This window comes from Camelus dromedarius, chromosome 5 (assembly GCF_036321535.1).
Source record: "Camelus dromedarius isolate mCamDro1 chromosome 5, mCamDro1.pat, whole genome shotgun sequence".
Taxonomy (NCBI): Eukaryota; Metazoa; Chordata; class Mammalia; order Artiodactyla; family Camelidae; genus Camelus; species Camelus dromedarius.
Window position 1 is genome coordinate 61,534,440 of NC_087440.1, and position 24,647 is coordinate 61,559,086.

Below are 24,647 nucleotides of genomic sequence, written 5' to 3' on the forward strand. Positions count from 1 at the left end.
GTTTGCCAGAGTTTATGGACTCCTGATAACACAGGTACCTGAGATTATAGTAATATTACTAATAATAGCATTATTAGTAATATTAATAATATTAATAGTATTATTGTACTTATAGCATACATTTATAGTGTACCTGTGGTCAAAGTTCTCCTTTATTTGCAAGTGGCAGAAACTCAACTCAAACTACTTTAAACACAAAGTGTTTCTATTGGCTGTGTACCTGGGAAATGCAAGATTGCTTCCAGCTTCAACTACAGCAAGATTCAGAATCTCAAATGATGTCATTAGGATCATTGTCACACACCCACCACTCTCAGCATTTTCTTGCAGTTTTTGGCGTTATTCTCTTACAGGCTTTCTCCAAATGGTGGCAGAGATGGCCATCTGCAGCTCTGGGCTTCTGTTTTCATCACAGCAGCAGAAGAGTGCCTTTTCTTCAACATTATTGGCAAATGTCCCAAAGGGGACTGTAATTACCCCTGCTTAGTCCCTCCCAATGACCAATCCTGGCGCCAGAGATGTGTAGTCTAGCTAGGTCTGCACCATCTGTTTACTTCCTAAGGTGATGGTAGTGGTGGTGGTGGTGGTGGTGGTATGTGCAGAAGTGTATGCGTGGTGGAGAGTGGTATAGAATCAGCCCCATCTGAACCACAAGAAATGAAGTCGCCACAAAAAAGCAGGGAGGAGATGTCTACTGGGTAGAAAAAGATTATCACAATTCTCTGTCAATACTAAAGTGGCTTGTCGTGTCCAGCATCTTGTATTTGTTTCTCACAAAAATAACTTTGGATCCTCAATGTGCACTGCTGTTTCGAATTGTTTAATTTTGGAACCATCTCCAGGAAGGTATTATCCTTCTTATGACATATGAAACGTTGCAGTACATCGATCTAGCCAATATCCAACAATATTATAGTTCAGGGCTCAGCTCTGTGAATAGAATTTCTGAGAAAAATCATGTACTGCAGCAAAACATAATGTAACGTTTTATGATTTATCCAAAATGACTCACAAATTTTCTTGATCAAAGGCGCCACAACATCAACATGAATATCTTTTCTCTTGGCTTAATTTGCTTGTCCTTGGAATAATTACTTGACTTTGTCTAAAGCAGGTATTGTTGCCCAAGATACCAGATAAGTGCTAAGAATTTCTGACTAGATTTTGGAACTCATTTAGAGACAGTGTTGTCCATTACCTCCCCAATTTTCCTCCCTGTTTCTGTTTTGGTTTGTAAACTATTAAACTTTTATTCTCTATCTCCCATGTCACTCAGAGCCATTTCATTACGTTTATAGAATTTGATGTCCAATACGTGTTGTGTTGAAGGCAGAATGCATAGTGAGTAGGCGATAAGCTTTAGAAACAAGTAGCAGTAGGTTCAAATCCAAGCTCTGCCACTTGCTGGTGTGAACTTGGAATAGGTTATTACCTATGCTTATCTCATAGGGATTTGGAGAAGAATAAATGAGGTTATTTATGTAAAAAGTTGAACACAGTGCCTGGCATGTAGGAAATGTTTAATAAGTTGTAATTATTTTTTTCTTATTTTTAAATTGAAGTATAGTCAGCTTACAATGTTGTGTCAATTTCTGGTGTAAAATTGTAATTATTATTGTTGATTCTCTTTATAAGGTGCTGAAATTGATCTTTTTTTTTTTCTTGGAAGTATTCATTGAAGCTTTTAAAGTTTCTATTTCCTCACATCCTTTATTCTAGTTTCCTATCTTTGGGTCACTGAAAAAAATTCATTTGACAATGAAATACCCTAAAATGTCTCACTTGAAGAAAAACTGGTTTAGAGAGTAAAATGTATTTATCAAATTGGTTTGGTTAAGAATTGGTATTTTAAATTGGCAGTTATGAAGTATGCAATATATAGAGAGACAACTTACCTATAAAATACATAGACCACCGTAATTGTGAAACTTTAGAAACTTCCAGCCCAGAGGAACCCTAGGCTGGATTCCCTTATTGTTGCAGTGTGCCTCATGACATTTTTGTGAAAAAGAGAAAAGGTGAAGATAGGGACATTATGAAAAGAAAGGAAACATAAGACATATTTTATTGCCACATTAAAGAATGAATAATGTTTTTAATTGGAGTTGTGCATGGGTGTGGTACCTGTGATAAACTTTCTGTATTGAATTTATTAGATAAGTGCCTTTAGATTGAGAAATATTACTCCAAGTCTGTATTATACCATGTTTACACTTTTTTTTGCCAGTAGATTTAAACAGATTTGCAGCTAATGGTGCCAGGTATTACTGCAGTATTCTTATGATCTAGAACCTATTATTAAAATAGTTTTAGAAACATTCCTGATACCATTAACGAAAGAACTTTGGCAAGTTGACTTCCTTTTACTTTTACCCCTTTTGTTATATACAGTCACATTCTAGTTGAGAGTTAATCATAATTTTAAAGGCTTTCTATTAGTATTTCATATTTGTTGAACATTATACATTAGAAAACTTTGGATATTATTAGAATATCCAAACATTGTAAATGTTGGAAATTACAAAGGATAAAAATTTTAGTCATATCCTCATCAGTGAGTTTGCTCCTAGTGGATTGAAAAGAAACATTTGTTCTGAATCTTGCTGTTTAATGAACCTAATGTTTATTGGAGTAAGACTATGTCACTATGCATATTAAAAATAACTGGGCTGAAATATTAACTGACATACGTATTCAAAGATTTATCAGTTAAATGCTGATAAACTAACTAGTCTCATCTCAGTTTATCCAAAAGCTAAAAGATTAATTCACTTCAGCTGTCTCTTGTCAAATATTTGTTTTCAGTAATTTAGAGAAAATGACCAAAGAAAGGAATACATGCTTTAATGAAGGATTAGAGTAGTAGAAATAGTTGTTTCATGTTTCAGAGTGCTTTCAATATCTTTTATTCTTCGTAACTTAAGCCGCTTATTTTGTTTGACATGTTTTTTAAAGTGACTGCCGTTGATAGCACCTCTTTGTTTGGGGTATCTGCTTTTATTCTCTTTCACAGACTTTGTTGGCTTAATTTTTATAATAATTCCAGCCTTTCCTCACCCGGAACCTCCACCTGGCTTTTGATGTATTCTTTTTTCTGTTGCTGCACAAGAAGGCTAACTTGGTTTTTTTTTAATAGAAATTGTAGCTAACAGCTTGAGGGCACTGGTGGAAGAAATATAGTTGCAGTGACTCCATGGTTTTAATCATTGTGCTTTCAGACCTTCTGGAAAGAGTTTCCTTTAGTAAATGCCTCTGGTCTAAGAGACCCTAGAGATCCAAATAATCACTCTCTGGCACGCACATATGTTGTGTGTGTTAGAGTGTGTATGTATCTGTCTCTATATTTCTACATGCACATATACTACATACAAATATATTTACATATATATCATAGAAGCAAAAATATAGATGTGAAATAAATCTTCACACAACAAAGCACACACATCAAATTAATGCCAGCCTACAATAGAATATCGTCTATCTAAATAGCATGTTAAAGAAAGATTTCTCTCATAAAACCATCTGGAATGGATTTACTAGAAATGTCATCAGCACCACAATTCTTCCTGCACATCTGTTTCATTTCAGTGTTCACAAGGGCCTATATGTCAACATGGGCTGTTATGCAGTCATTAAAATGTATATTTATGAATTTATGAATCTTGTATATTCAAATATTTATATATTTATGAATTTATTTTACAACAAATGAAAAATACAGGAGATTTATCTATGCATTTGACTTCATCTTTGTAAAAAAAGTGGATAAGAAAGGATTAGAAGAAAACATGTAAAATGACTACAATGGTTGTCTCTTGTGGTATTTTCCCTTCATTTTATTTTCATGTCACTTTCAAATTCTCTGTAATTATCTTTACAATTTGCAAAAATTAAATAAGACATTATTTTAACATATTCATAAAAGTGGGTGGTGATTTTTAGTATATGATGACTATTGTAAAGGTTAGCAGTCTAAATGCAGTAATTGAACGTTTTATATCTAGCTGTGCATTTCAGTTTATTTCTTTTGAAAAAGAAAGTTTATTCCATAGCTCTCTCAAAATCTGAACAAAATATACTAAATCAAAGTGTACCAACTTTTAAAAAGTGGTTTCCAAGCTCTTTTGCATATGATTTATTTATTTCTGTTATGTATGTATATTACTGTACTAATATTTAATGCACATTATGCAGTACATAGACATTTTTAAGGATGAAATAAAAATATAAATGGACATTTATTTAATAGTTTTTTCCCCATACCTCAGTGGATTGTTTTGTGTAGCCCTAAAGGACACACATCAGACTTTGGAGACCATTGCCTTTGAAAACTAGAAAGTGAAATGGCTTAGGGTTTTACATTTTACATGCTGTATTCCTTTCCATTAAAAAAAAATGTGAAAGTAAATAATAGAAAGAAAATGAGAACTAAATTGTGTATGCCCTTTGTACTAGATCTTGCATTCATATTTTTGAGGATTGTGTTTACTATTTGGGTTCAAAATTTGGCATTCGTTGCTTAAAGTATGTTTTATAGAATTTTATAGGAAAGGCTGGAAGTATAAATGAAACTGTGAAGCACAGCCCACGAACTAGAAGATGTGGGCAGAGTTAGGGGAGGCCATGTCTAAGACACACTCTAACACATATTCTAGAGAGCTGTCGTGCAAAAATAAGCACTACTGGTTTGAGTTAGAAGAGTTTTTAATTGCTTCTTTTAGCCTTCTAGGACACTGTTCCTCAGGAAGGAGCAAATACTTCAAAGAATTCAAACAGGAGCTCAAAAAATATTTCCAAACTCTGTAGTCTCCATTTTTTAGCAGGCCTATAGATAAGGGGATGGGAAGTTAATATTAACCATGTATAAGGGAGTAAAAAAAATCTAATGTCCTTGAAGAAAAGGAACCTTGGTCACTGATTGAAGAAAACATTAAGGAGTAAGGTTTATAAGTTTATATTTAATAAACCAATCAATGTTGGGTCAATATTATAAACAGGAAGGATCAGGGAGGTAATAAACTGAAAATAAAACACAATCTTTTTTTGTTTGTTTTTATTTTGAAAGTGTTTAGACCAGATTTGTAGTATATATAATTAAGTAGATTATCTCCAAATCTAAGGTAAATGAATAATCGGCTACAACTTCACTTTTAGACTTGTAGTCAGAATTATTTAAAAGAAGCAAAATTAGCTGGTTTAACTGTAATCTGCCTGCTCACTGGATATACAAATAAGTAATGAAATAAGCAAGAACTGACTAATACTCACATTTGTTCAATATTCTTTTATGTCATCCAGTTGGCTGACTATAATAGCATAATACTTCCCTTTTTAAAGTTTTGTTGGGAGGAAAAAGCTATCAACAACATGTTGTGGACAATTCAGGAAATTAGAATGGATGATATTGTTCAATTTCTTGGGCATAAGTATGGCATTGTGGTCCTGTAAGAGAATACATGCTTAACTGTTTGGCAGTGAAATGTCATGTTGCCTGCAACTTATTTTCAAATGGTTCAGAAAGCAAGACAGAGAAAAAAAGCAAACTGGTAAAATGCTAACAAGTGGTGAATCCAGGCAAAGATTATATGTAGGTTTATTATATTATTATTTCCTTTTCTCTGTAGGTTCAAAATAAAAAGTTGGAGGAAAATATGTAAACAAAAAGGTTTTTGAAGCCTATAAAAGGGTATTTGCCTTTGAAGCCTTTGTAAAGAAGCATTGCCCATGGCTTTTAGAGGCTAAATAAAAGCCATTTTAATTCCTGAATCACCTTTCAATTTGGCTGAAATACAGATTTATGGACAAATGCTAAATGTTCATCTTCCCAAGAAATTTTAAAAGGAAAGCAATATAGGTAACTCAAAACAAGTTTGCAAAATGGGACTTTTTGGCATCGGACCAGGATAATAAATATTTTAGGGGATAGTCATTGTAGGTAGAAAATATGACTAAATCTAGGCATGTCTGGTCACAGATAAAACTGACATGTTAGTCAACTGATTGGATTAATGACACATACCTGAAAGCTTAGAATAGTATTTTTAAAGAACTCCACAGTTTTTATATCAGTGAGGAGAGTCTAGTCAGAAAAATAGAAACCAGTTTTTTTTTTTAATTGAAGTTTAGTTGATTTACAATGTCGTGTTAGTTTCTGGTGTACAGCATAGTGATTCAGTTATATATCTATCTTTTTCATTTTTTCATTAAAGATTGTTACAACATACTGAATGTAGTTCTCTGTGCTATGCAATAGGGCCTTGTTTATCCACTTCATATATAGTAGTTTGTATCTGCTAATCCCAAATTCCTAATTTATCTCTCCCCTTGTTTCGCATTTGGTAACCATAAGTTTGTTTTCTATGTTTGTGAGGCTCTTTTTGTCTTATAAATAAGCTCATTTGTATTATTTTTTAGGTTCCACATATAAGTAATATATGGTATTCTCTTTTTTTTTTCTTTTTGGTATTTCTCTTTCTCTTTCTGATTTACTTCACTTAGTGTGATCATCTCTAGGTCCATCCATGTTGCTGCAAATGGCATTATTTTATTCTTTTTTATGGCTGAGTAGTCCATTGTATAAATATACCACAATGTCTTTATCCAGTCACCTGTTGATGGACATTTACGTTGCTTCCATTTCTTGTCTATTTGTAAGTAGTGCTGCTATGAACATTGGGGTGCATATATATTTTCAAATTAGAGTTCTTTCCAGATATATGCCCAGGAGTGGGGTTGCTGGATCATATGGTAAGTCTATTTTTACTTTTTTAAGGAATCTCCTTACTGTTTTCCATAATGGCTGCACCAATTTACATTCCCACCAACAGTGGAGGAGGATTCCCTTTTCTCCACACCCTCTCCAGAATTTATTGTTTGTAGACTTTTTAATGTTGACTGGTGTGAGGTGATACCTCATGGTAGTTTTGATTTGCATTTCTCTGATAATTAGCAATATTGAACATCGTTAGAAACCAGTTTTTGAAAGAGAGAATTTAATGTAGAGAAATGGCTACACAGTGGATTTAACAGCTGAGGCCGAGAAGCCAAAGGGGACAGTGAAGCAACTCAGAGTTAGCACAGCAAGAAGCCTCTATCACCTTTAGAGCGGAGGGGAGAGTGGGAGGAAATGGTGTCATCAGAGCATGGAAGCTGGGGCTGTCCTTGGGAGCTAGAGCCGGGAGCCGGGGGGGGGGGGGGGCGGGGGGGCGTCTGGCTGCAGGTAGGAGCAGGACTCTGGAAGGGAGAGGCTGTTCCGTGGGATCTGGAGCTATGCAGGAGATAGCCACTGCCCGGGAGAGGGGGAGAAATCCCTGCCTTCCCCTTCCTCCCCTCCTCTAACCTTTCACTAGCACTTCTCAATGGCTGAACCTATGGGGAAGTCATAGGGCAAGGGAGTTTGGGGTAAGTAATTTCTTGTAATAAAGAACGCAGTAGCGAGAGGGCATGAAATGGATCTGAGAGCCAGCAGCTAGAAAAGAGGCATACTTTCTATTACATTTTTTGCTCTTTTGCTAAAATTTCTCAAATTTCACAGTCATTTGTGATAGGCTATTTAGGAACAATAGGAGATCATTCTAGTAATGCTAGTTGTTGAGTTGATTTAAAACTAATGAGAAAATAGGATTTTGAAAAACAATATGTTCAAAGTATATCTGGACTTCTGCAGGATTGTTACAATATATCAAATTCATTTTGCATCTTCAGTAAACAGTTAAATATTTTTATTATTATGTCTGCCATTGGCATAAGCTAATATGTGAACAGAAATCCCCGGAGTGTAAAATTAGTTTTCCAGGAGAATTTACAGTCTTAAATTGTGAACCTGGTTGCCTGAAGGTGAAGTGTCATCCCTGGGATGTTGAACAATTGTTGAAACAGCTGGCACAAATGAGGCAGCAGTTTCTTTGTTATTGTGTGGTTAAGTACCATGCTATATTCAGTTACCCACCGGCAGGGAGTCATACAATAGCATATAAGCACAGATTCAACAGTGGTGAAAATCTCCATTAATTACTCTCTTCTAGGTAGACCATTCCCTAGATAGGGAAGAAATTCTGGGACAATATTCTTTAAACTTTTCAGTCTGTAGACCACTTCAGAGGAAGAAGCAGGGATTAAAATCATTGCATTTCACCTACCCTACCTGCTTCCACCTCCCTCTGTGGAGAGAGAGGGACAGAAATTTCCTGTGACCTACTTCTGTGTCAGCTAGATCACTTTATAGTACCAGGAGCAAGCCCATGAGAATGCGATTGAAGACTTGGGGTAGAATGGAGGAAAGAGTAAAATAGGAGAGAGAACAAGAGCTAGTTGGCCCTTGTTGATGAGTTCATGGTTGGAAAGTTAACATGAAATGCAGAGTCTACATTAAAGATGATAAAAAGGCAGAGATGTTTTATTCAGCTTGCACAATTATTTGACATTAAAAATTGATAATTTCAAGAAGATAGGTGCACCCCAATGTTCATAGCAGCACTATACACGATAGCCAAAACATGGAAACAACCTAAATGTCCATTGACAGATGACTGGGTAAAGAAGTTGTGGTATATATTTATACAATGGAATACTACTCAACCATAAAAAAGAAAAAATAATGCCATTTGCAACAACAAGGATGGGCCTGGAGATCATCATTCTAAGTGAAATAAGCCAGAAAGAGAAAGAAAAATACCATAGAGCATCACTTATATGTGGAAGCTAAAAAAAAAAGACACAAATGAACTTGTCTACAAAACAGTAACAGACTCACAGGCATAGAGAACAAACTTATGGTTACCAGAGTGGAGAAGCAGATAGGAAAGGGTGAATTGGGAGTTCAAGATTTGCAGATACACACTACTATATATAAAATAGGTAAACAGCAAGTTTCTACTGTATAGCACAGTGAACCATATGCAGTATCTTGCAGTAATCTATAATGAAAAAGAATACGAAAACAAATATATGTAGGTACATGTATGACCAAAACATTATGCTGTGCACCAGAAATTAACACAACATTGTAAACTGACTATACTTCAATTTTAAAAATGAGAATTTTATACAAAACTTAAATTCTAGCTTCTCTAATAAGTTGAGATGCACTGGCCACACTGGGCCCTCATCCCACATGGCAGACATTTGCTGAAACAGACCCTTTCCAGTACTCTACATCCCAGCTTTGTCTGGTTCAGGCATGGATGTCACCTGCCTGGCCTCTGTAGGCAAATCATCCTCTTTTTTTCTTCTCTTCGTTCTAGACTGGCCAAGATTTACACTGGCTGTCACTCTAACATTCTATCCTCTCATATTGAATCAGTTTCTATAATGCTTAGGGTCTACTTGTTAAGTCAATAGTTATTGAATCAGTGAAACCCAGGCCAGAAATTCTAGTAAATACTCCCGTTTCTAATTCTTTGTGAAAGGAGGAATATATGAAAGCAATTGTGTGATTATGTGCACAAACATATCTTTGCACTAAAGAACTAGAGAATTTGCTAAATTCTAATATAACTAAAATATAACTAAAAGAATTTGCACTAACTTGAAATAGACTATAAAACCAAAAAAGTTAAAAAAAAAAAACTAGAAGAAAAGGCATTCATCTAGTGATAAATATTAACCAGCTGAGGTTAAATCCTCATGTAAGCTTACTTTGAGTCTTCCCTTTTGAAGTCTTTACCCTGTTCCAGCTTGTTTGATGCCTTGCACTCTGGTAGACCACCAGCTCCTGATGGCAAGGATTATGTCAATCTTCTATGTTGCCATATTCTAAAGTGCACAGCAAATAAGTTCTTTGTTTCAGTAAAGAGATGAAAATATATCAAGAAACTTTTTGCTCACTTGCTGTTCAAGCGAAGCTACCGCCATCAAACATAAAATTATTTTTCAAATTCCTAGCAACCAGAACAAAAAGAGAAGCGGCCAAGGGACTTGGCTGGTGGCCTAACAAGCCAAGGATTAGCCTCCATCTCAGAAAGCAGTGCGGAAAAAACAAGTAAACACTGTAGCTAAGAAAGTCGCTCTGGAGTCCTGGTTGTTAGTGCCTTAAGGAGCAGAGTACAAGGTCCATATCACTGGCCTGGATTTCAGGGCAGGATTTTGGTCTCTTGAAATAACACAGGCAGAGAGGAACTGGCTTTCAGATCGGAACCCAGTTGTTAAAGAACAAAATGCAAACCTTGTTACTTGCAATGAGGGTTTAGGAGGTTACAGAATCCCATTACTAGTCCTGTCCATTAAGATTATAACAGGACAATAAACAACAAGGCCCTACTATATAGCACAGGGAACTATATTCAATAGCTTGTAATAACCTATAATGAAAAAGAACATGAAAAAGAATATATATGTATAACTGAATCACTTTCCTACACACCAGAAATTAACATAACATTGTAAATCAACTATACTTCAATTAAAAGAAAAAGATTAGGACAGGACAAGCTTAATTTGTAGAAAGTGACCAGAGCTAATGCTTCCCACTTTTAGGATTGGTCTCAGAGTCTAGGGAGGGGTTAAAATTGCAGTGGCTAGATACGCTAAGGACAGAGAATCAGACAGGCCATTAAAAATCCTAGGGTTAATTACCAATCTAGTTATTTCATCTCATGATGTATCTTTTTGTGCTACAGTGATGTGGGAAAATGAAATAGAAATACTAAAATACTAGAGGGAAATATGAGATATACTCCAAAAATACTTTAAAACCCCGAGATCTGGGTGTAACTAATAGTGAAAAATACTCATAAAGTGCTCAGTAAAGCTAGACTCCCCTACCCTGTGCACACTTGGATGCTGTGCTGTACATTCACAGACCCCTTTGAACTCCCTCTCATGGCACACCAGTCCTCAGTGATTGCTGAGTATTTTCAAGAATCTCTTGTAAATTAAAAAAAAAAAATGTGGCTTTCATTGAAAATAGTTTTTTTAGATGACTAGTCTTAAATATTCAAATAAGTGAAAAATTAATTCACCAGAAAAACACAGATGCTAGAAACAGACCCATGGATAAATGGAAACTTGATATAAGACAGAGGTAGCCTGGCACATCAGTAAAGAAATATAAAGAACAAGGTCCTACTTACTGTATAGCACAATTATTTTGTAATAAGCTATAGTGGAAAACTATCTGAAAAAGAACTGACTCACTTTGCTGTACACCAGAATAACACAACATTGTAAATCAACTATACTTCAATAAAAAAAAAAAGAAATACAAACTAACTGGAAAGTGGGCAAATGATATAATTAGATATTTCTCACTTACTCTTAACTATATGAAAGAATCATATCATAGCTTAGAAGGGGGAGCATTTATGGCCAATAAACATATGGAAAGATTCTTAACCTCACTAGTGAGTAAAGAACTATTAGCTAAAATCACTGTATTACCATTTCACACTTACCAGTCTGGCAAAAAGCTTGAAAATTGATCAATTTTTGATGTTGGTGAGGAAATGGAAACACAGAAACCCTCATACATTCTTGATGGAACTGCAAATTTGATAATGACTTTGGGTAACAATTTTGTATTGCCTTATAAGTTGAAAATACTATTTCTAATCATCTAGCAATTCCACTCCTAGATATTTACCCTAGAGAATGATTCTTAATGTACACCAGTAGGCATGTGCAGGAGTTCCTTAGTTGCACTATTTATGATAGTAAAAATCTGGAAACATCATTAAAGGATTAAACTATGGTGTAGTCAAACAAATGGAATACTATACAGCACTGAAAAAGATGGAATACAGCTATAGGTTTGAATATGGATGTGAATCTCAAAAATGCTGAGTGGGGAAAAAGCTAGCACAGAAAAGTACTTAGAGTATGATTTGATTATATAAAGGTCAAGGACAGGCAAAACAAAAAATATATAATCCAGGAATATATTCTTAGGTAGTGAATATATTTAAAAAGTTAAAAAGTTGGAGTTTATTATTCTTTCAACTGTACATACTTATTATATTTTACTCTTACATTTATGATATATTTTACAGTTATAAAGTAAAATAGGAAGTATTAATTTAATTCTATATTTGTTAGAGTAAGGGTTACCCACTTATTCTTGATTTCTGCTTGATATCATTATGAGACTAGCCTTCCTAACATGGTCTACAGCACCCAAATCCCTACACAGACAGCATCAAGGCTTCCTATTCACCATAATGTGATGTACAATCACTCCAGGTAATAGAGAATTCAAGGCTCTCCCTAGGTTGATCCCAGTTGACCTTCCTTGTCTTGTTTTCTACCACAGCATCTGCTGTAGACACACAGATCCTCTCACTAATACTGAAACGCCCTATGAGTTTTCTTACTTCTCGGTCTTTGCTTCTGCCATTTTTACTACTTACTAGTCTAAATTCTAAAAACTGTACTTTTTATCATCATTGAGCTACATACTAGCAGTAACTTTTTCATTTTTAAAATAAGCTATCTAGTTTAAATATGCTGTAAAGAGCAAGATTATGGAGTCTAAAGCAACAGACTTTAGTTTTAAAGAAAAAGTGCATATACCAATGCATTTGTCTGTGCTTCTTACCTGTGATTATCTTTCTGCCAGAAGAATTTTTTGTTTGAGCTGAGAATACCTTCTTTTTGCAACATGATTATAGAATTAGCAATTCTGACCACTCATAGGACCCTTGCAACTATAATAAAATTATTAATGATTTGTGTTTGCATGACATGCTGTGGGTAACACAGCCATTCAGTTGATTATCAAGTAGCACAAGAAGATCTCTCCCTCATTTTACAGTTTAGGAAACTGAAGACCAGAAAGAAGGATTGAATCAGTAAAATAGTACTATCTGGTACGTAGGTTTAAATGATTGCATTAGTAATAGAAATAAAAATAGCAGCAATAATAATATCCTGAATATGAAAGACCACCAGGTCCTGAGTTTTTCCTGTTACCTGAATGACTTTACTTACAGAAAAATTTACTAAATAAAAATGAGTTTATTCAATAAACATTTGCTGACCACCTGCCAAAATGCAAGGCACTACAGAATTATAAAGATAATGATATGACAAGGTCTGTGTTGCCAAGAAGCTTCAATGTAGAAGGAGGAATCTACCAGTATTTTAGATCAGGCACTATAATAGCTTTTGTATGTGTGCCCAAGACTAGACATTGTGTTCTCAGTTAACACACTAGAAAGAGCACCTAGTACTTTTCTTTTAACATTAAAAGCCTTCAGAGTACATCCTGTAAATTAGTAAGCACACCAAGGAGGAGGGAACCCACTGACCTCTGTCAGTGTATTGTTTTTCATTTAAACAGCATCTTAGTTCACTTGAGGCTTTTTTGTTTTAATTTAATTATCTGTTGCAATTTATTCTCTTTAACTTTTTTTTTGAATGTAGGTACTGGGTATTGAACCCAGGACCTCATGCATGCTAAACATGCACTCTACAGCTGAGCTATACCCACCCCATCCCAGAGGCTTTAAAGTGACTGTTTAATTACAAAATTTATTTTTCTAGATTAAGATGATAGCAGATGATTAATGAGTTCCATATTACAATTGAAATGAAAATTTCTAGCTTTCTGATAAATAGGAATATTAAGATGATAACAACTCTGAAACTAAGAACAAATCAGAGAAATGACTTATAACCCTTGGGTAATAACAATCTTTTATAATTGTCTGATGTTAGGAGGTTAGCACAATAATAGCTCTGAACTATTGTGAAGGTCTTAGTTCATATAGTACAGCTGCATACACGTCTTTGAGCTTAAGTAATATTTGCTATGAACAGTACACACTTCTCAGCACCAATCTTCTCTTTTAGTTTGATTACTATTATGAAGAAGCCAAATGATACAGCCTAGTAATATTGATGGCAAAATAATTAGTAATAGACTTTTGCATTATGGATCTTTGAATGAGTTCAAATACAAAGAAATCAGAGGAGTATTTTGTTAGTAAGTGATTTCCACCTGCTATTAAGTAGGCAGCACTTTGCAGATCACCTAGGTGTAGGAATTTCTATGCCAAAAATTATTTTTATATCCATATATCACTTTTTCATAGTCAAGAAAACTAAAATATATCAAGTTATTGAATTTTAGAGACTGTCAGTGGCACACTTCCTTTAAACAAAATCATGTACGTTAGCCTAACATATAAAACTAACAAAAATAGAGCTGTTTTGGAAGAGGGTGAGAAATTCTCCTTTATCTAACAAAGGGAGAAAATAAGTAAGCTACATAATGAAGCTTATGGTAAGGATGACTCACGCTGAAAGAATTTACGCTTGGCTGCTTTAATAGAGTACTTTGTCAGAACAGAGGACAGTCTTGCAATTCAAATAAAAAATCATGAGAAATCATATTTGCTATTACATTTCCAGAAAGTAAATGATTACTAATGGAAACATGTCCAAGTATGGTTAATATCGTCTACTTAAAACAGTTGCACAAATTGGTATATTTGTCTCAGGGCCTCAAATTTTAAAGACTCAAAGACAACTATAATTTTTGGTTATCCATAGCCATACTGTTCTGGTAATGGAGTAGTTCGAGTTGGACCAACCCTCCCACGGATAACAATTCTCAACCCTAGATAAAATATAATTAATATTCATTGGGAAGCACTAGAGAGTGACCAAAAGCTGCTAGAAACTAGAGAGAAATGAACCCTTGAAAGAAGGGAAAAATCACTGAAATGTATCTGCAGTTTTAATGAATTTTCTCCTGTGAGCATCTCTAGTCCATGCTGAATGGAGAAACTAGAATTCAAACAACATCAACAACAAAAAATTTCTAGTCTTTGGGACTGTCAGAATGGCTGAAAAGTAAAGGGAAAAATCCTGGAGAGGAAATAACCACAAAGGGGGAGTAGTGAACTCTGCATATAGCTTCTGCCCAAATCTTTGGCTTCCCTTCTGCACATTCATGAAGGAGACTCCAAGCAGCACAGCTAAAAGCAAGCTTTAAAAAACAGGCTAAAATATTTCCATTTCTCTGATAATTAATGATATTGAACATTTTTTCATGTGCCTTTTAATCATTTGTATTTCTTCCTTGGAGAATTGCTTGTTTAGGTCTTCTGCCCATTTTGGGGTTGGGTTGTTTATTTTCTTCTTATTAAGTTGTATGAGCTGCTTATATATTCTGGAGATCAAGCCTTTGTCGGTTTCATTTGCAAAAATTTTCTCCCATTCTGTAGGTTGTCTTTTTGTTTTACTTATGGTTTCCTTTGCTGTGCAGAAGCTTGTAAGTTTCATTAGGTCCCATTTGTTTATTCTTGCTTTTGTTTCTATTGCTTCAGTAGACTGCCCTAGGAGAACATTTTTGAGATGTATGTCAGATAATGTTTTGCCTATATTTTTTTCTAGGAGGTTTATTGTATCTTGTCTTATGTTTAAGTCTTTGATCCATTTTGAGTTTATTTTTGTGTACGGTGTACGATGAGGTATCACCTCCCACCAGTCAGAATGACCATCATTCCAAAGTCCACAAATGACAAATGCTGGAGAGGCTGTGGAGAAAAGGCAACCCTCCTACACTGCTGGTGGGAACGCAGTTTGGTGCAGCCACTGTGGAAAACAGTATGGAGAGTCCTCAAAAGACTAGGAATAGACTTAGCATATGACCCAGGAATCCCACTCCTGGGCATATATCCAGAAGGAACCCTACTTCAAAATGATACCTGCACCCCAATGTTCATAGCAGCATTATTTACAATAGCCAAGATGTGGAAACAGTCTAAATGTCCATCAACAGATGACTGGATAAAGAAGAAGTGGTATATTTATACAATGGAATACTATTCAGCCATAAAAACCAACAACATAATGCCATTTGCAGCAACATGGATGTTCCTGGAGAATGTCATTCTAGGTGAAGTAAGCCAGAAAGAGAAAGAAAAATACCATATGAGATTGCTCATATGCGGAATCTTAAAAAATAAATAAATAAATACAAAACAGAAACAGACTCATAGACATAGAATACAAATTAGTGGTTGCCAGGGGTATGGGGGGTGGGAAGGGACAGACTGGGATTTTAAAATGTAGAATAGATAACAAGATTGTACTGTGTAGCACAGGGAAATATATACAGGATCTTGTGGTGGCTCACAGCGAAAGAGAATGTGACAATTTATGTATGTTCATGTATAAGTGAAAAATTGTGCTCTACACTGGAATTTGACACAACAATGTAAAATGACTATAACTCAATAAAAAAAAAGTTGAAAAAAAAACAGGCTAAAAGAAAATCTAAGCAGCGATAACTATTGCTGTCAACCACAGGGGAGACAGTGTTTGGAATTTGAGTCCAGCTGTGTTAATTGCCTGATAGAACAACACTCAGAACCCTCCAGAGTCTCTACCATGTAGCATCTATATTTGGCAAAAATATCTTTCAAACTCTGAAGGCATAATAAGACATTTTCAGACAAAGGCTGAGAGAATATATCACCAGTAGACTTGAAGGAATATAATATAGTGTGGAAATGTAGATCTTCACAAAGGGATGAAGAGTGCCATTAAAGGTAAATATATAGGTATATATGAGAGACTTCTTTTCTCATTTAATTTTTAAAGTAATTGATTATTTAAATAAAAGATAAAAATAATAATGTATTTTAGGGCTTGTACGTGGAAGTAAAAGTATGACAATAATGCACAAAGACAGGAAAGGGAGAGTGGAAACATACCTTTGTAAGAGTGGTATAATATTATTTGAAGATGATTGGGATAATTTAAAGGGGAAAACTCAGAACAGAGATATAGTCAATAACCAGTAGAAAGGATAAAATAAAATATTAAAAATACTCCAAATAAGATAGTAAAAGAAGAAACAAAAGACCAACGAACAGATGAGACAAATAGAAAAGAAATATCAAAGTGATAGACTTAAACCCAATCATATCAATTACTTCATGAAATGTAAATGGGCTAAACACTCCAATGACAAGGCAAGCAAAAATGTTTAGACCCAACTGTATGTGTCTATTAGAAACTCACTTAAAATAAAAAAAAAATAGATTAAAAATTTTAATGGAAAAAATATACCATGAAAATGTGAATTGTCAAAAAGCTGGATTAACAATTAATATAAGATAATGTAGACTTCAAGATGAGGAATATTAGAGATAAAGGGGACATTTCATGATGATAGATGATTCAATTTATCAAGAAGACATAAAAATACTAAATATGTACACACCTAATAACAAAGTTTCAAAATACCTGAAGGAAAAACTGACAATAGAAAGAAGAAACAGATGGAAAAGGATATTCCATGCAAATGGAAAAGCCAAAAAAGCAGGTGTTGCTGTACTGATTTCAGACAAAATAGACTTTAAAACAAAGGCCATAAAGAAAGATAAAGAAGGACATTTTATAATGATTAAAGGAGTGATACAAGATGAGGATATTACACTCGTTAATATATATGCACCCAATATAGGAGCACCTAAGTACATACAAGAATTACTAACAGAGATAAAGGGGGATATTGATGGGAATACAGTCATAGTTGGAGATTTTAACACTGCATTAACATCACTAGACAGATCTTCCAGACAGAAAATAAACAAGGCAACAGAGAAATTAAATACTACAATAGAAAAACTAGATTTGGTGGATATTTTCAGAGCATTACACCCCCAAAAAATAGGATATACATTCTTTTCAAGTGCACATGGAACATTTTCCAGGATCGATCATATACTTGGACACAAAAGAAACCTCAACAATTTTAAGAAGATAGAAATTATCTCAAGCATCTTTACTGACCACAATGCCATGAAACTGGAAATCAACAACAGAGAAACAAAGGAGAAAAAAAGGAAAGCATGGAGATTAAACAATATGTTACTGAAAAAACAATGGATCAATGAGGAAATCAAAGCTGAAATTAAAAAATACCTTGAGACAAATGATAATGAAAGCACAACCACTCAAAACCTATGGGACACAGCAAAGGCAGTGCTAAGAGGGAAGTTTATAGCGATACAGGCCTTCCTCAAAAAAGAAGAACAATCTCAAATAAACAATTTAACCCACCACCTGAATGAATTAGAAAAAGAAGAACAAAAAGCCCCAAAAAGCAGCAGAAGGAAGGAAATAATAAAGATCAGAGAGGAATTAAATACAATAGAGATTAACAAGACCATAGAAAAAATCAACCAAACCAAAAGCTGGTTTTTTGAAAAAGTAAATAAAATTGACAAACCTCTGGCCAAACTCACAAAGAAGAAAAAAGAGAGAGCACAAATTAGCAAAATAAGAAAGGAAAATGGAGAAATTACAAAAAACAAAATAGAAATACAGAATATCATACGAGAATATTATGAAAAACTATATGGAACCAAACTGGATAACCTAGAGGAGATGGACAAGTTTCTGGAAACATACTGTCCACCAAAACTGAATCAAGAAGAATCTGAACACTTGAACAATCCGATCACTAGAAAGGAAATAGAAATAGCAATTAAAAACCTCCCTACAAATAAAAGTCCAGGACCGGACGGCTTCACCGGGGAATTCTACCAAACATACAAAAAAGAACTCATACCAGTCCTTCTCAAACTCTTCCAGACGATTTAAAAGGAGGGATTACTCCCAAAATCATTCTATGAAGCCACCATCACCCTGATACCAAAACCAGGCAAAGACACTACAAAAAAAGAGAATTATAGGCCAATATCACTGATGAACATAGACGCCAAAATCCTCACCAAAATTTTAGCAAATAGAATCCAACAACACATAAAAAAGATCATACATCACGACCAAGTGGGGTTCATCCCAGGGACACAAGGCTGGTTCAACATACGCAAACCAATCAGTGTAATACATCACATCAACAAGAGAAAGGACAAAAACCACATGATCATCTCAATCGATGCAGAAAAAGCATTTGATAAAATTCAACACCGATTTATGATAAAAACTCTCGCCAAAGCGGGTATAGAGGGAACATATCTCAACATAATAAAAGCTATATATGACAAACCTACAGCCGGCATAGTACTCAACGGTGAAAAACTCAAAAGCTTCCCACTAAAATCTGGGACAAGACAAGGATGCCCACTATCACCACTCCTATTCAACATAGTCCTGGAAGTCCTAGCCACAGCAGTCAGGCAAGAGAAAGAAATAAAAGGGATCCAAATTGGAAAAGAAGAGGTAAAAGTGTCATTATATGCTGATGACATGTTACTATATATAGAAAACCCTAAAAGGTCCACACAGAAGCTGCTAGAGCTGATTGAAGAATTCAGCAAGGTAGCAGGTTACAAAATTAACGTTCAAAAATCAGTTGCATTTCTTTACACTAACGATAAATCAACAGAAGAAGAAAGTAAAGAAACAATCCCCTTTAAAATAGCACCCAAAGTAATAAAATATCTGGGAATAAATCTAACCAAGGAGGTGAAAGAATTATACACAGAAAACTATAAACCATTGATGAAGGAAATTAAAGAAGACTTTAAAAATACAAATGATCAAAAAGCACATGAAAAAATGCTCAGTATCACTAATTATCAGAGAAATGCAAATCAAAACTACAATGAGGTATCACCTCACACCAGTCAGAATGGCCGTCATTCAAAAATCCACAAATGACAAATGCTGGAGAGGCTGTGGAGAAAGGGAAACCCTCCTACACTGCTGGTGGGAATGCAGTTTGGTGCAGCCACTGTGGAAAACAGTGTGGAGATTCCTCAAAAGACTAGGAATAGACTTACCATATGACCCAGGAATCCCACTCCTGGGCTTGTATCCAGAAGGAAATCTACTTCAGGATGACACCTGCACCCCAATGTTCATAGCAGCACTATTTACAATAGCCAAAACATGGAAACAGCCTAAATGTCCATCAACAGGTGACTGGATAAAGAAGATGTGGTATATTTATACAATGGAATACTACTCAGCCATAAAACGCGACAACATAATGCCATTTGCAGTGACATGGATGCTCCTGGAGAATGTCATTCTAAGTGAAGTAAGCCAGAAAGAGAAAGAAAAATACCATATGAGATCACTCATATGTGGAATCTAAAAAACAAAAACAAACAAACAAACAAAAACAAAGCGTAAATAAAGGACAGAAATAGACTCACAGATGCAGAATACAGACTTGTGGTTACCAGGGGGGTGGAGGGTGGGAAGGGATAGACTGGGATTTCAAAATTGTAGAATAGACTACACTGTATAGCACAGAGAAATATACGCAAAATGTTATAACTCACAGAGAAAAAAATGTGACAATGAGTGTGTATATGTCCATGAATAACTGAAAAATTGTGGTGAACACTGGAATTTGACACAACATTGTAAAATGATTATAAATCAATAAAAAAATGTTAAAAAAAAAAAGAAAGAAGAAACAGACAAATCTACAATTATAGTTGGCAGTTCAGTATGTCTTTCTCCATAATTTATGGAACAAGTAAAAAGAACATTTGTAAAGGTATGGGCAACTTGAACAACATTATCAATCAACCAAATTGCATTAATTGACATTTATGGAACACATCAATCAAAAAGGGTAACATGCACATCTTTTCAAGTACGTATGGAATATTCACCCAGTTAGGCTATATATTGAGCCAAAAGTTCAATAAATTCTGAAGTACTGAAATGATATTGAACATAGTCTCTGACCCTAATGGAATTAAATTAGAAATCAGTATAAAAAAGGTATCTGGAAAATTCTTAAATATTTGGAAATTAAGCAACAAATTTATAAATAATCCTTGGATCTAAGAAGAAATTACATGAGAAATTAGAAAATATTTTGAACTAAATGATACTGAAAACATAGCACATGAAAAATTGTAGGGATAGCTAAAGCAGTGTTTAGAGAGAAATTTGAAACTTTTTTTAATTGAAGTATAGTTGGTTTATAATGTGTTAATTTCTGGTGTACAGTATAGTGATTCAGTTATATATACATATATATACATTTTCATATTCTTTTTCATTACAGGATACTACAAGGTACTGAACATAGTTCCCTATGCTATATAGTAGGATCTTGTTTATCTATAGAATAGTCTGTATCTGTTAATCCCATACCCCTAATTTGTTCCTCCCCACTTCTCTCTCCCCTTTGGTAACCAAGGTTTGTTTTCTATGTCTGTGAATATATTGTATTGTATATTCATTCATTTGCATTATTTAGATTCCACATATAGTAATATCATAGTATTTTTCTTTGAATTATTTCACTAAGTGTAATATTCTCTAAGTTCATACACATTGCTCTCATAGGGAGAGAAATTTGTAACTTTAAATGTTCATATAGGATGTTGATACTCTGGGTTTGAGTGAAGCTGAAGGTAGAGGGAATACTGGGGGCGGGGAGTAGTTGTCACTTTACAGGCCGACAGGCTTTGTTCACCTACATATACATATATCCAGAGGTGCCCACCAGTGTATTTGGGGAGAAACTTCAAGAATGAGGAGAGGAGCAGTTGTCCTTCTATGAGACTGGAGAGATTCCATGAAGGAATCTGGATGTCATGAAGGAGGCGATGGTTCAGGAAGAGGAAGCAGCTGCTGAGATTACTAGGAAGCTGGAGAAACAGGAAAAGAAATGCTTGAAGAAGGGAAAGAAACGGCTGGCTGCAATTGCCCTGGCATCTTCAGAGAACAGTAGTACTCCAGAGGAGTGTGAGCAGACAAGTGACAAGACCCCAAAAGAAGAAAGAGCAAAAGCCCCAGGAAGCTCCTCAGGAAAATGGAATGAAAGACCCATCTGTATCTTTCTCCAAACCCAAGAAAAAGAAATCTTTTTCCAAGGAGGAGCTGGTTACTAGTGATCTTGAAGAGACAGATTGTAGTATAAGTCTTCCCAAGAGGAAGAACTCTTTCCCCAAAGAGGAACCAGTTAGTGACCTTGAAGAATTAGGAAATAAGAGTGTCTCCAAGCAAAAGAGGAAATTGTCCAAGTAGGAGACACTCAACAGTGGACCTGAGGAGGCCTCTGTTGGCAAAAGCAGAGGCGTAAGAAAAAGAAAAAGCTCCAGAAGCTATCCCAGCAAGATTAGGATGGACGTTTCCTGCAAAGATATTTCCCTACCCATCCCCTATATCCCAATAAAAATAAAAACAAATTCACAATTCAGTTGAAAAAAAAAATGTTCAACAGGAAGAGAAGAAAGGTCTAAGACAATGATCTAAGATTTAACAGAAAAAGCAGGAGAAGGAGAAGGAGAAGGAGAGAAGGGGAAGAGGAAGAGGAAGAAAGAAAGAAGGAAGGAAGGACGGAAGGAAGGAAAGGAAGAAAAGAAGAAAGGAAGAAAGGAAAAGAAAGAAAGAAAGAAAGAGAAAGAAAGAAAGAAAGAAAGAAAGAAAGAAAGAAAGAAAGAAAGAAAGAAAGAAAGAAAGAAAGAAAGAAAGAAAGAAAGAAAGATAGAAAGAAAGAAAGAAAGAAAAGAAAGAAAGAAAGAAAGAAGCAGGGAGGAAGGAAGGAAGAAAAGAAAGAGACAGGGCAAAGTTAATCAAAATTAAGTGGAAGGAAGGAAATAATAAAGAGCAGATATAGAATGAAATAATTTGCATTTGCAGCAATGTGGATGAACCTAGAGAATATTTTCTTGGTGAAATGATTCAGACAGAAAGAAAAATACTATGTGATATTATTTATATTTGGAATCTTAATACAAATTAAGGTGTACTGGAAGTCAAATCTCCTGCCTTCTTCGGTTTCATGGTCTACTGGGAGTTGGATCTTCAAATGCTATGTCATTCCTTTACTTGTTTTGCCTTGCTCACTTCCCACCTGTCTGTTTTGTATTCAGATTCCTCTTGGTGATTCCTTTTCCGTCCATGACCCAGCCTATTGACCTGTTTACAAAAATATCTCGACACACACTGGTGGATGGAGTTTTTCTTCTCCTTTGAGTTTCGCAGGCAGAACAGCTTTACCTGGGTGCCTGCTTTCCACAGAGAGATCGTTTCCAATTCTACCTTGTGCAAGAATCTTTGGCTCTGGTGGTGGACTCAGGTCCCTTTTTCTCAAGGGCTTTTTAGACCCTTGCCCTTTATGCTTATGTCCAGTTTTGATCCTTGAGGGCCATTTGGCTTTAACTCATGATCACTATTCTAGCTTGGAATTTCTCTTCATTTATTGGCAACTGGGAATTTCCAGGTGGAATTTGTAAAGAGAAGAGTCAGGAAAATTATCTTTAATTGGCAAGTAAGTGGGTTTGAAAGTTTCAAAACAAAACCAATCTCATTTCATTGCACTTCTAATGAGCACTTACTATACTGTGTAGGATTTAACTTCAAATAGCTAGTAGTCTACTAATTTGTAAGAATTATCAAAGTTTGCATAGACTTTTTTTTTTAAAGTTAGACTTTTTTTTTTAAAGTTAAACTTATCATTTGCTTTCTGGTTTGACAGACTACAAATTTTCCTGATTGGAAGGGTATGTGCCCTAGTGAAAGCACGGCATCGTGGAAAGGATGGGCTTGGAGCATCAGGTTCATCTGAGTTCACATGCTGGCTTTAGCTCTTACTGCTATTTGACCTTGGGTAAATTTACTTGTCCCTGAAGTCTTCGGTTTCCCCATTAGCAAAGTGAATACAATCATACTCATCTACTGTAACTGCTGAGAGGATTAAAAGTAATCACAGCAGCTAATAGTAATTGAATATGATGTACTCAGTGCTCTGCCAGGTGCTTTGCTGGAATATTTATCTCTTTTAATGTACATGAAATTTTCAGCCCAATGCCTGACACACAGCAGATGTTCAATAAATATGGCTATTAGAGCTATTAGTCTCTTCAAGTTACCTCATCCTAGCCAGGCTTTGATCTGCCTGTGACGCCCTCCAGCCCACTCCACCCCTACCGTTGGTCAGCAGGCCTCTGCCTGAACACAGGGCAGTCAGAATTCTGGCTTCAGGGTCAGACTCAATGAATTCAAATCTGCCACTTTCTAGCTGTCTGGCCTTGGGTGAGTAAGTTCAATTCCTTATCTGTGAAATGAGGATAATAGTAGTTCCTAATAGGGTAATTTTGAGGATAAAATGAGTTCATTAAATGTAAAGCACTTAGATTAGTGCCTGTACATTGTAAAACCTCAGTAAATATAGCCATTATTTTTATTACTAGAAATTTGTTATCACCTTGAACAGCTTATTTCATTTCTGGAGTGTTCTCACGTTAAAAACTTCTCAATTTGATCTGAAATTTGCCAGCCTACCAGTTGGTCTTATTTTTCCCCTCTGAGGTAGCACAGAGAAAATCTTATTCTCCTTTCCCAACATAGTACTTTCAGCATATTTTCTTTTCTCCAGAATAAGCACCCCATTCTCTTCAAGTATTTTTCATAGACATGATTTTGAGTCCCCTCGTGATCCTAACAGCCTTCCAACAGCATGACTCAGTCTGTGAATCCTACAGTGGCAACACCACCCTCCAGGCATTGTCTGATGAGCTTGGAGTACTGTCACACATTGTTCTTATGAATAGTGCATATTTGGTTAAGCTATTATAAATTTAGACTTTCTACTTTATGTAGCCAAATTCATTCCTAACTGGCATAATGTTCATATCTTGTTAAACTTCAGCTCTCTTATTTTCCTCACTCTTTTGGCCTTCTTAATCTGCTTGGATCCCTAGATTGCCATCCAGTATATTAAATTCCCTTCTAGGTTCATGTCATTGTCAAGTTTG

General features: G+C 35.3%; 1 protein-coding gene and 1 pseudogene across 1 annotated transcript in view; both read left to right on the top strand.

Annotated features, from left to right (window-relative positions):
• SYNE2 (spectrin repeat containing nuclear envelope protein 2) overlaps positions 1-24,647 on the top strand; it is a 413,158-nt gene that overhangs the window by 77,896 nt on the left and 310,615 nt on the right. The gene's annotated exons all lie outside the window — the stretch shown is intronic.
• Positions 21,249-22,855, top strand: LOC105086201 (nucleolar protein 56-like; annotated as a pseudogene).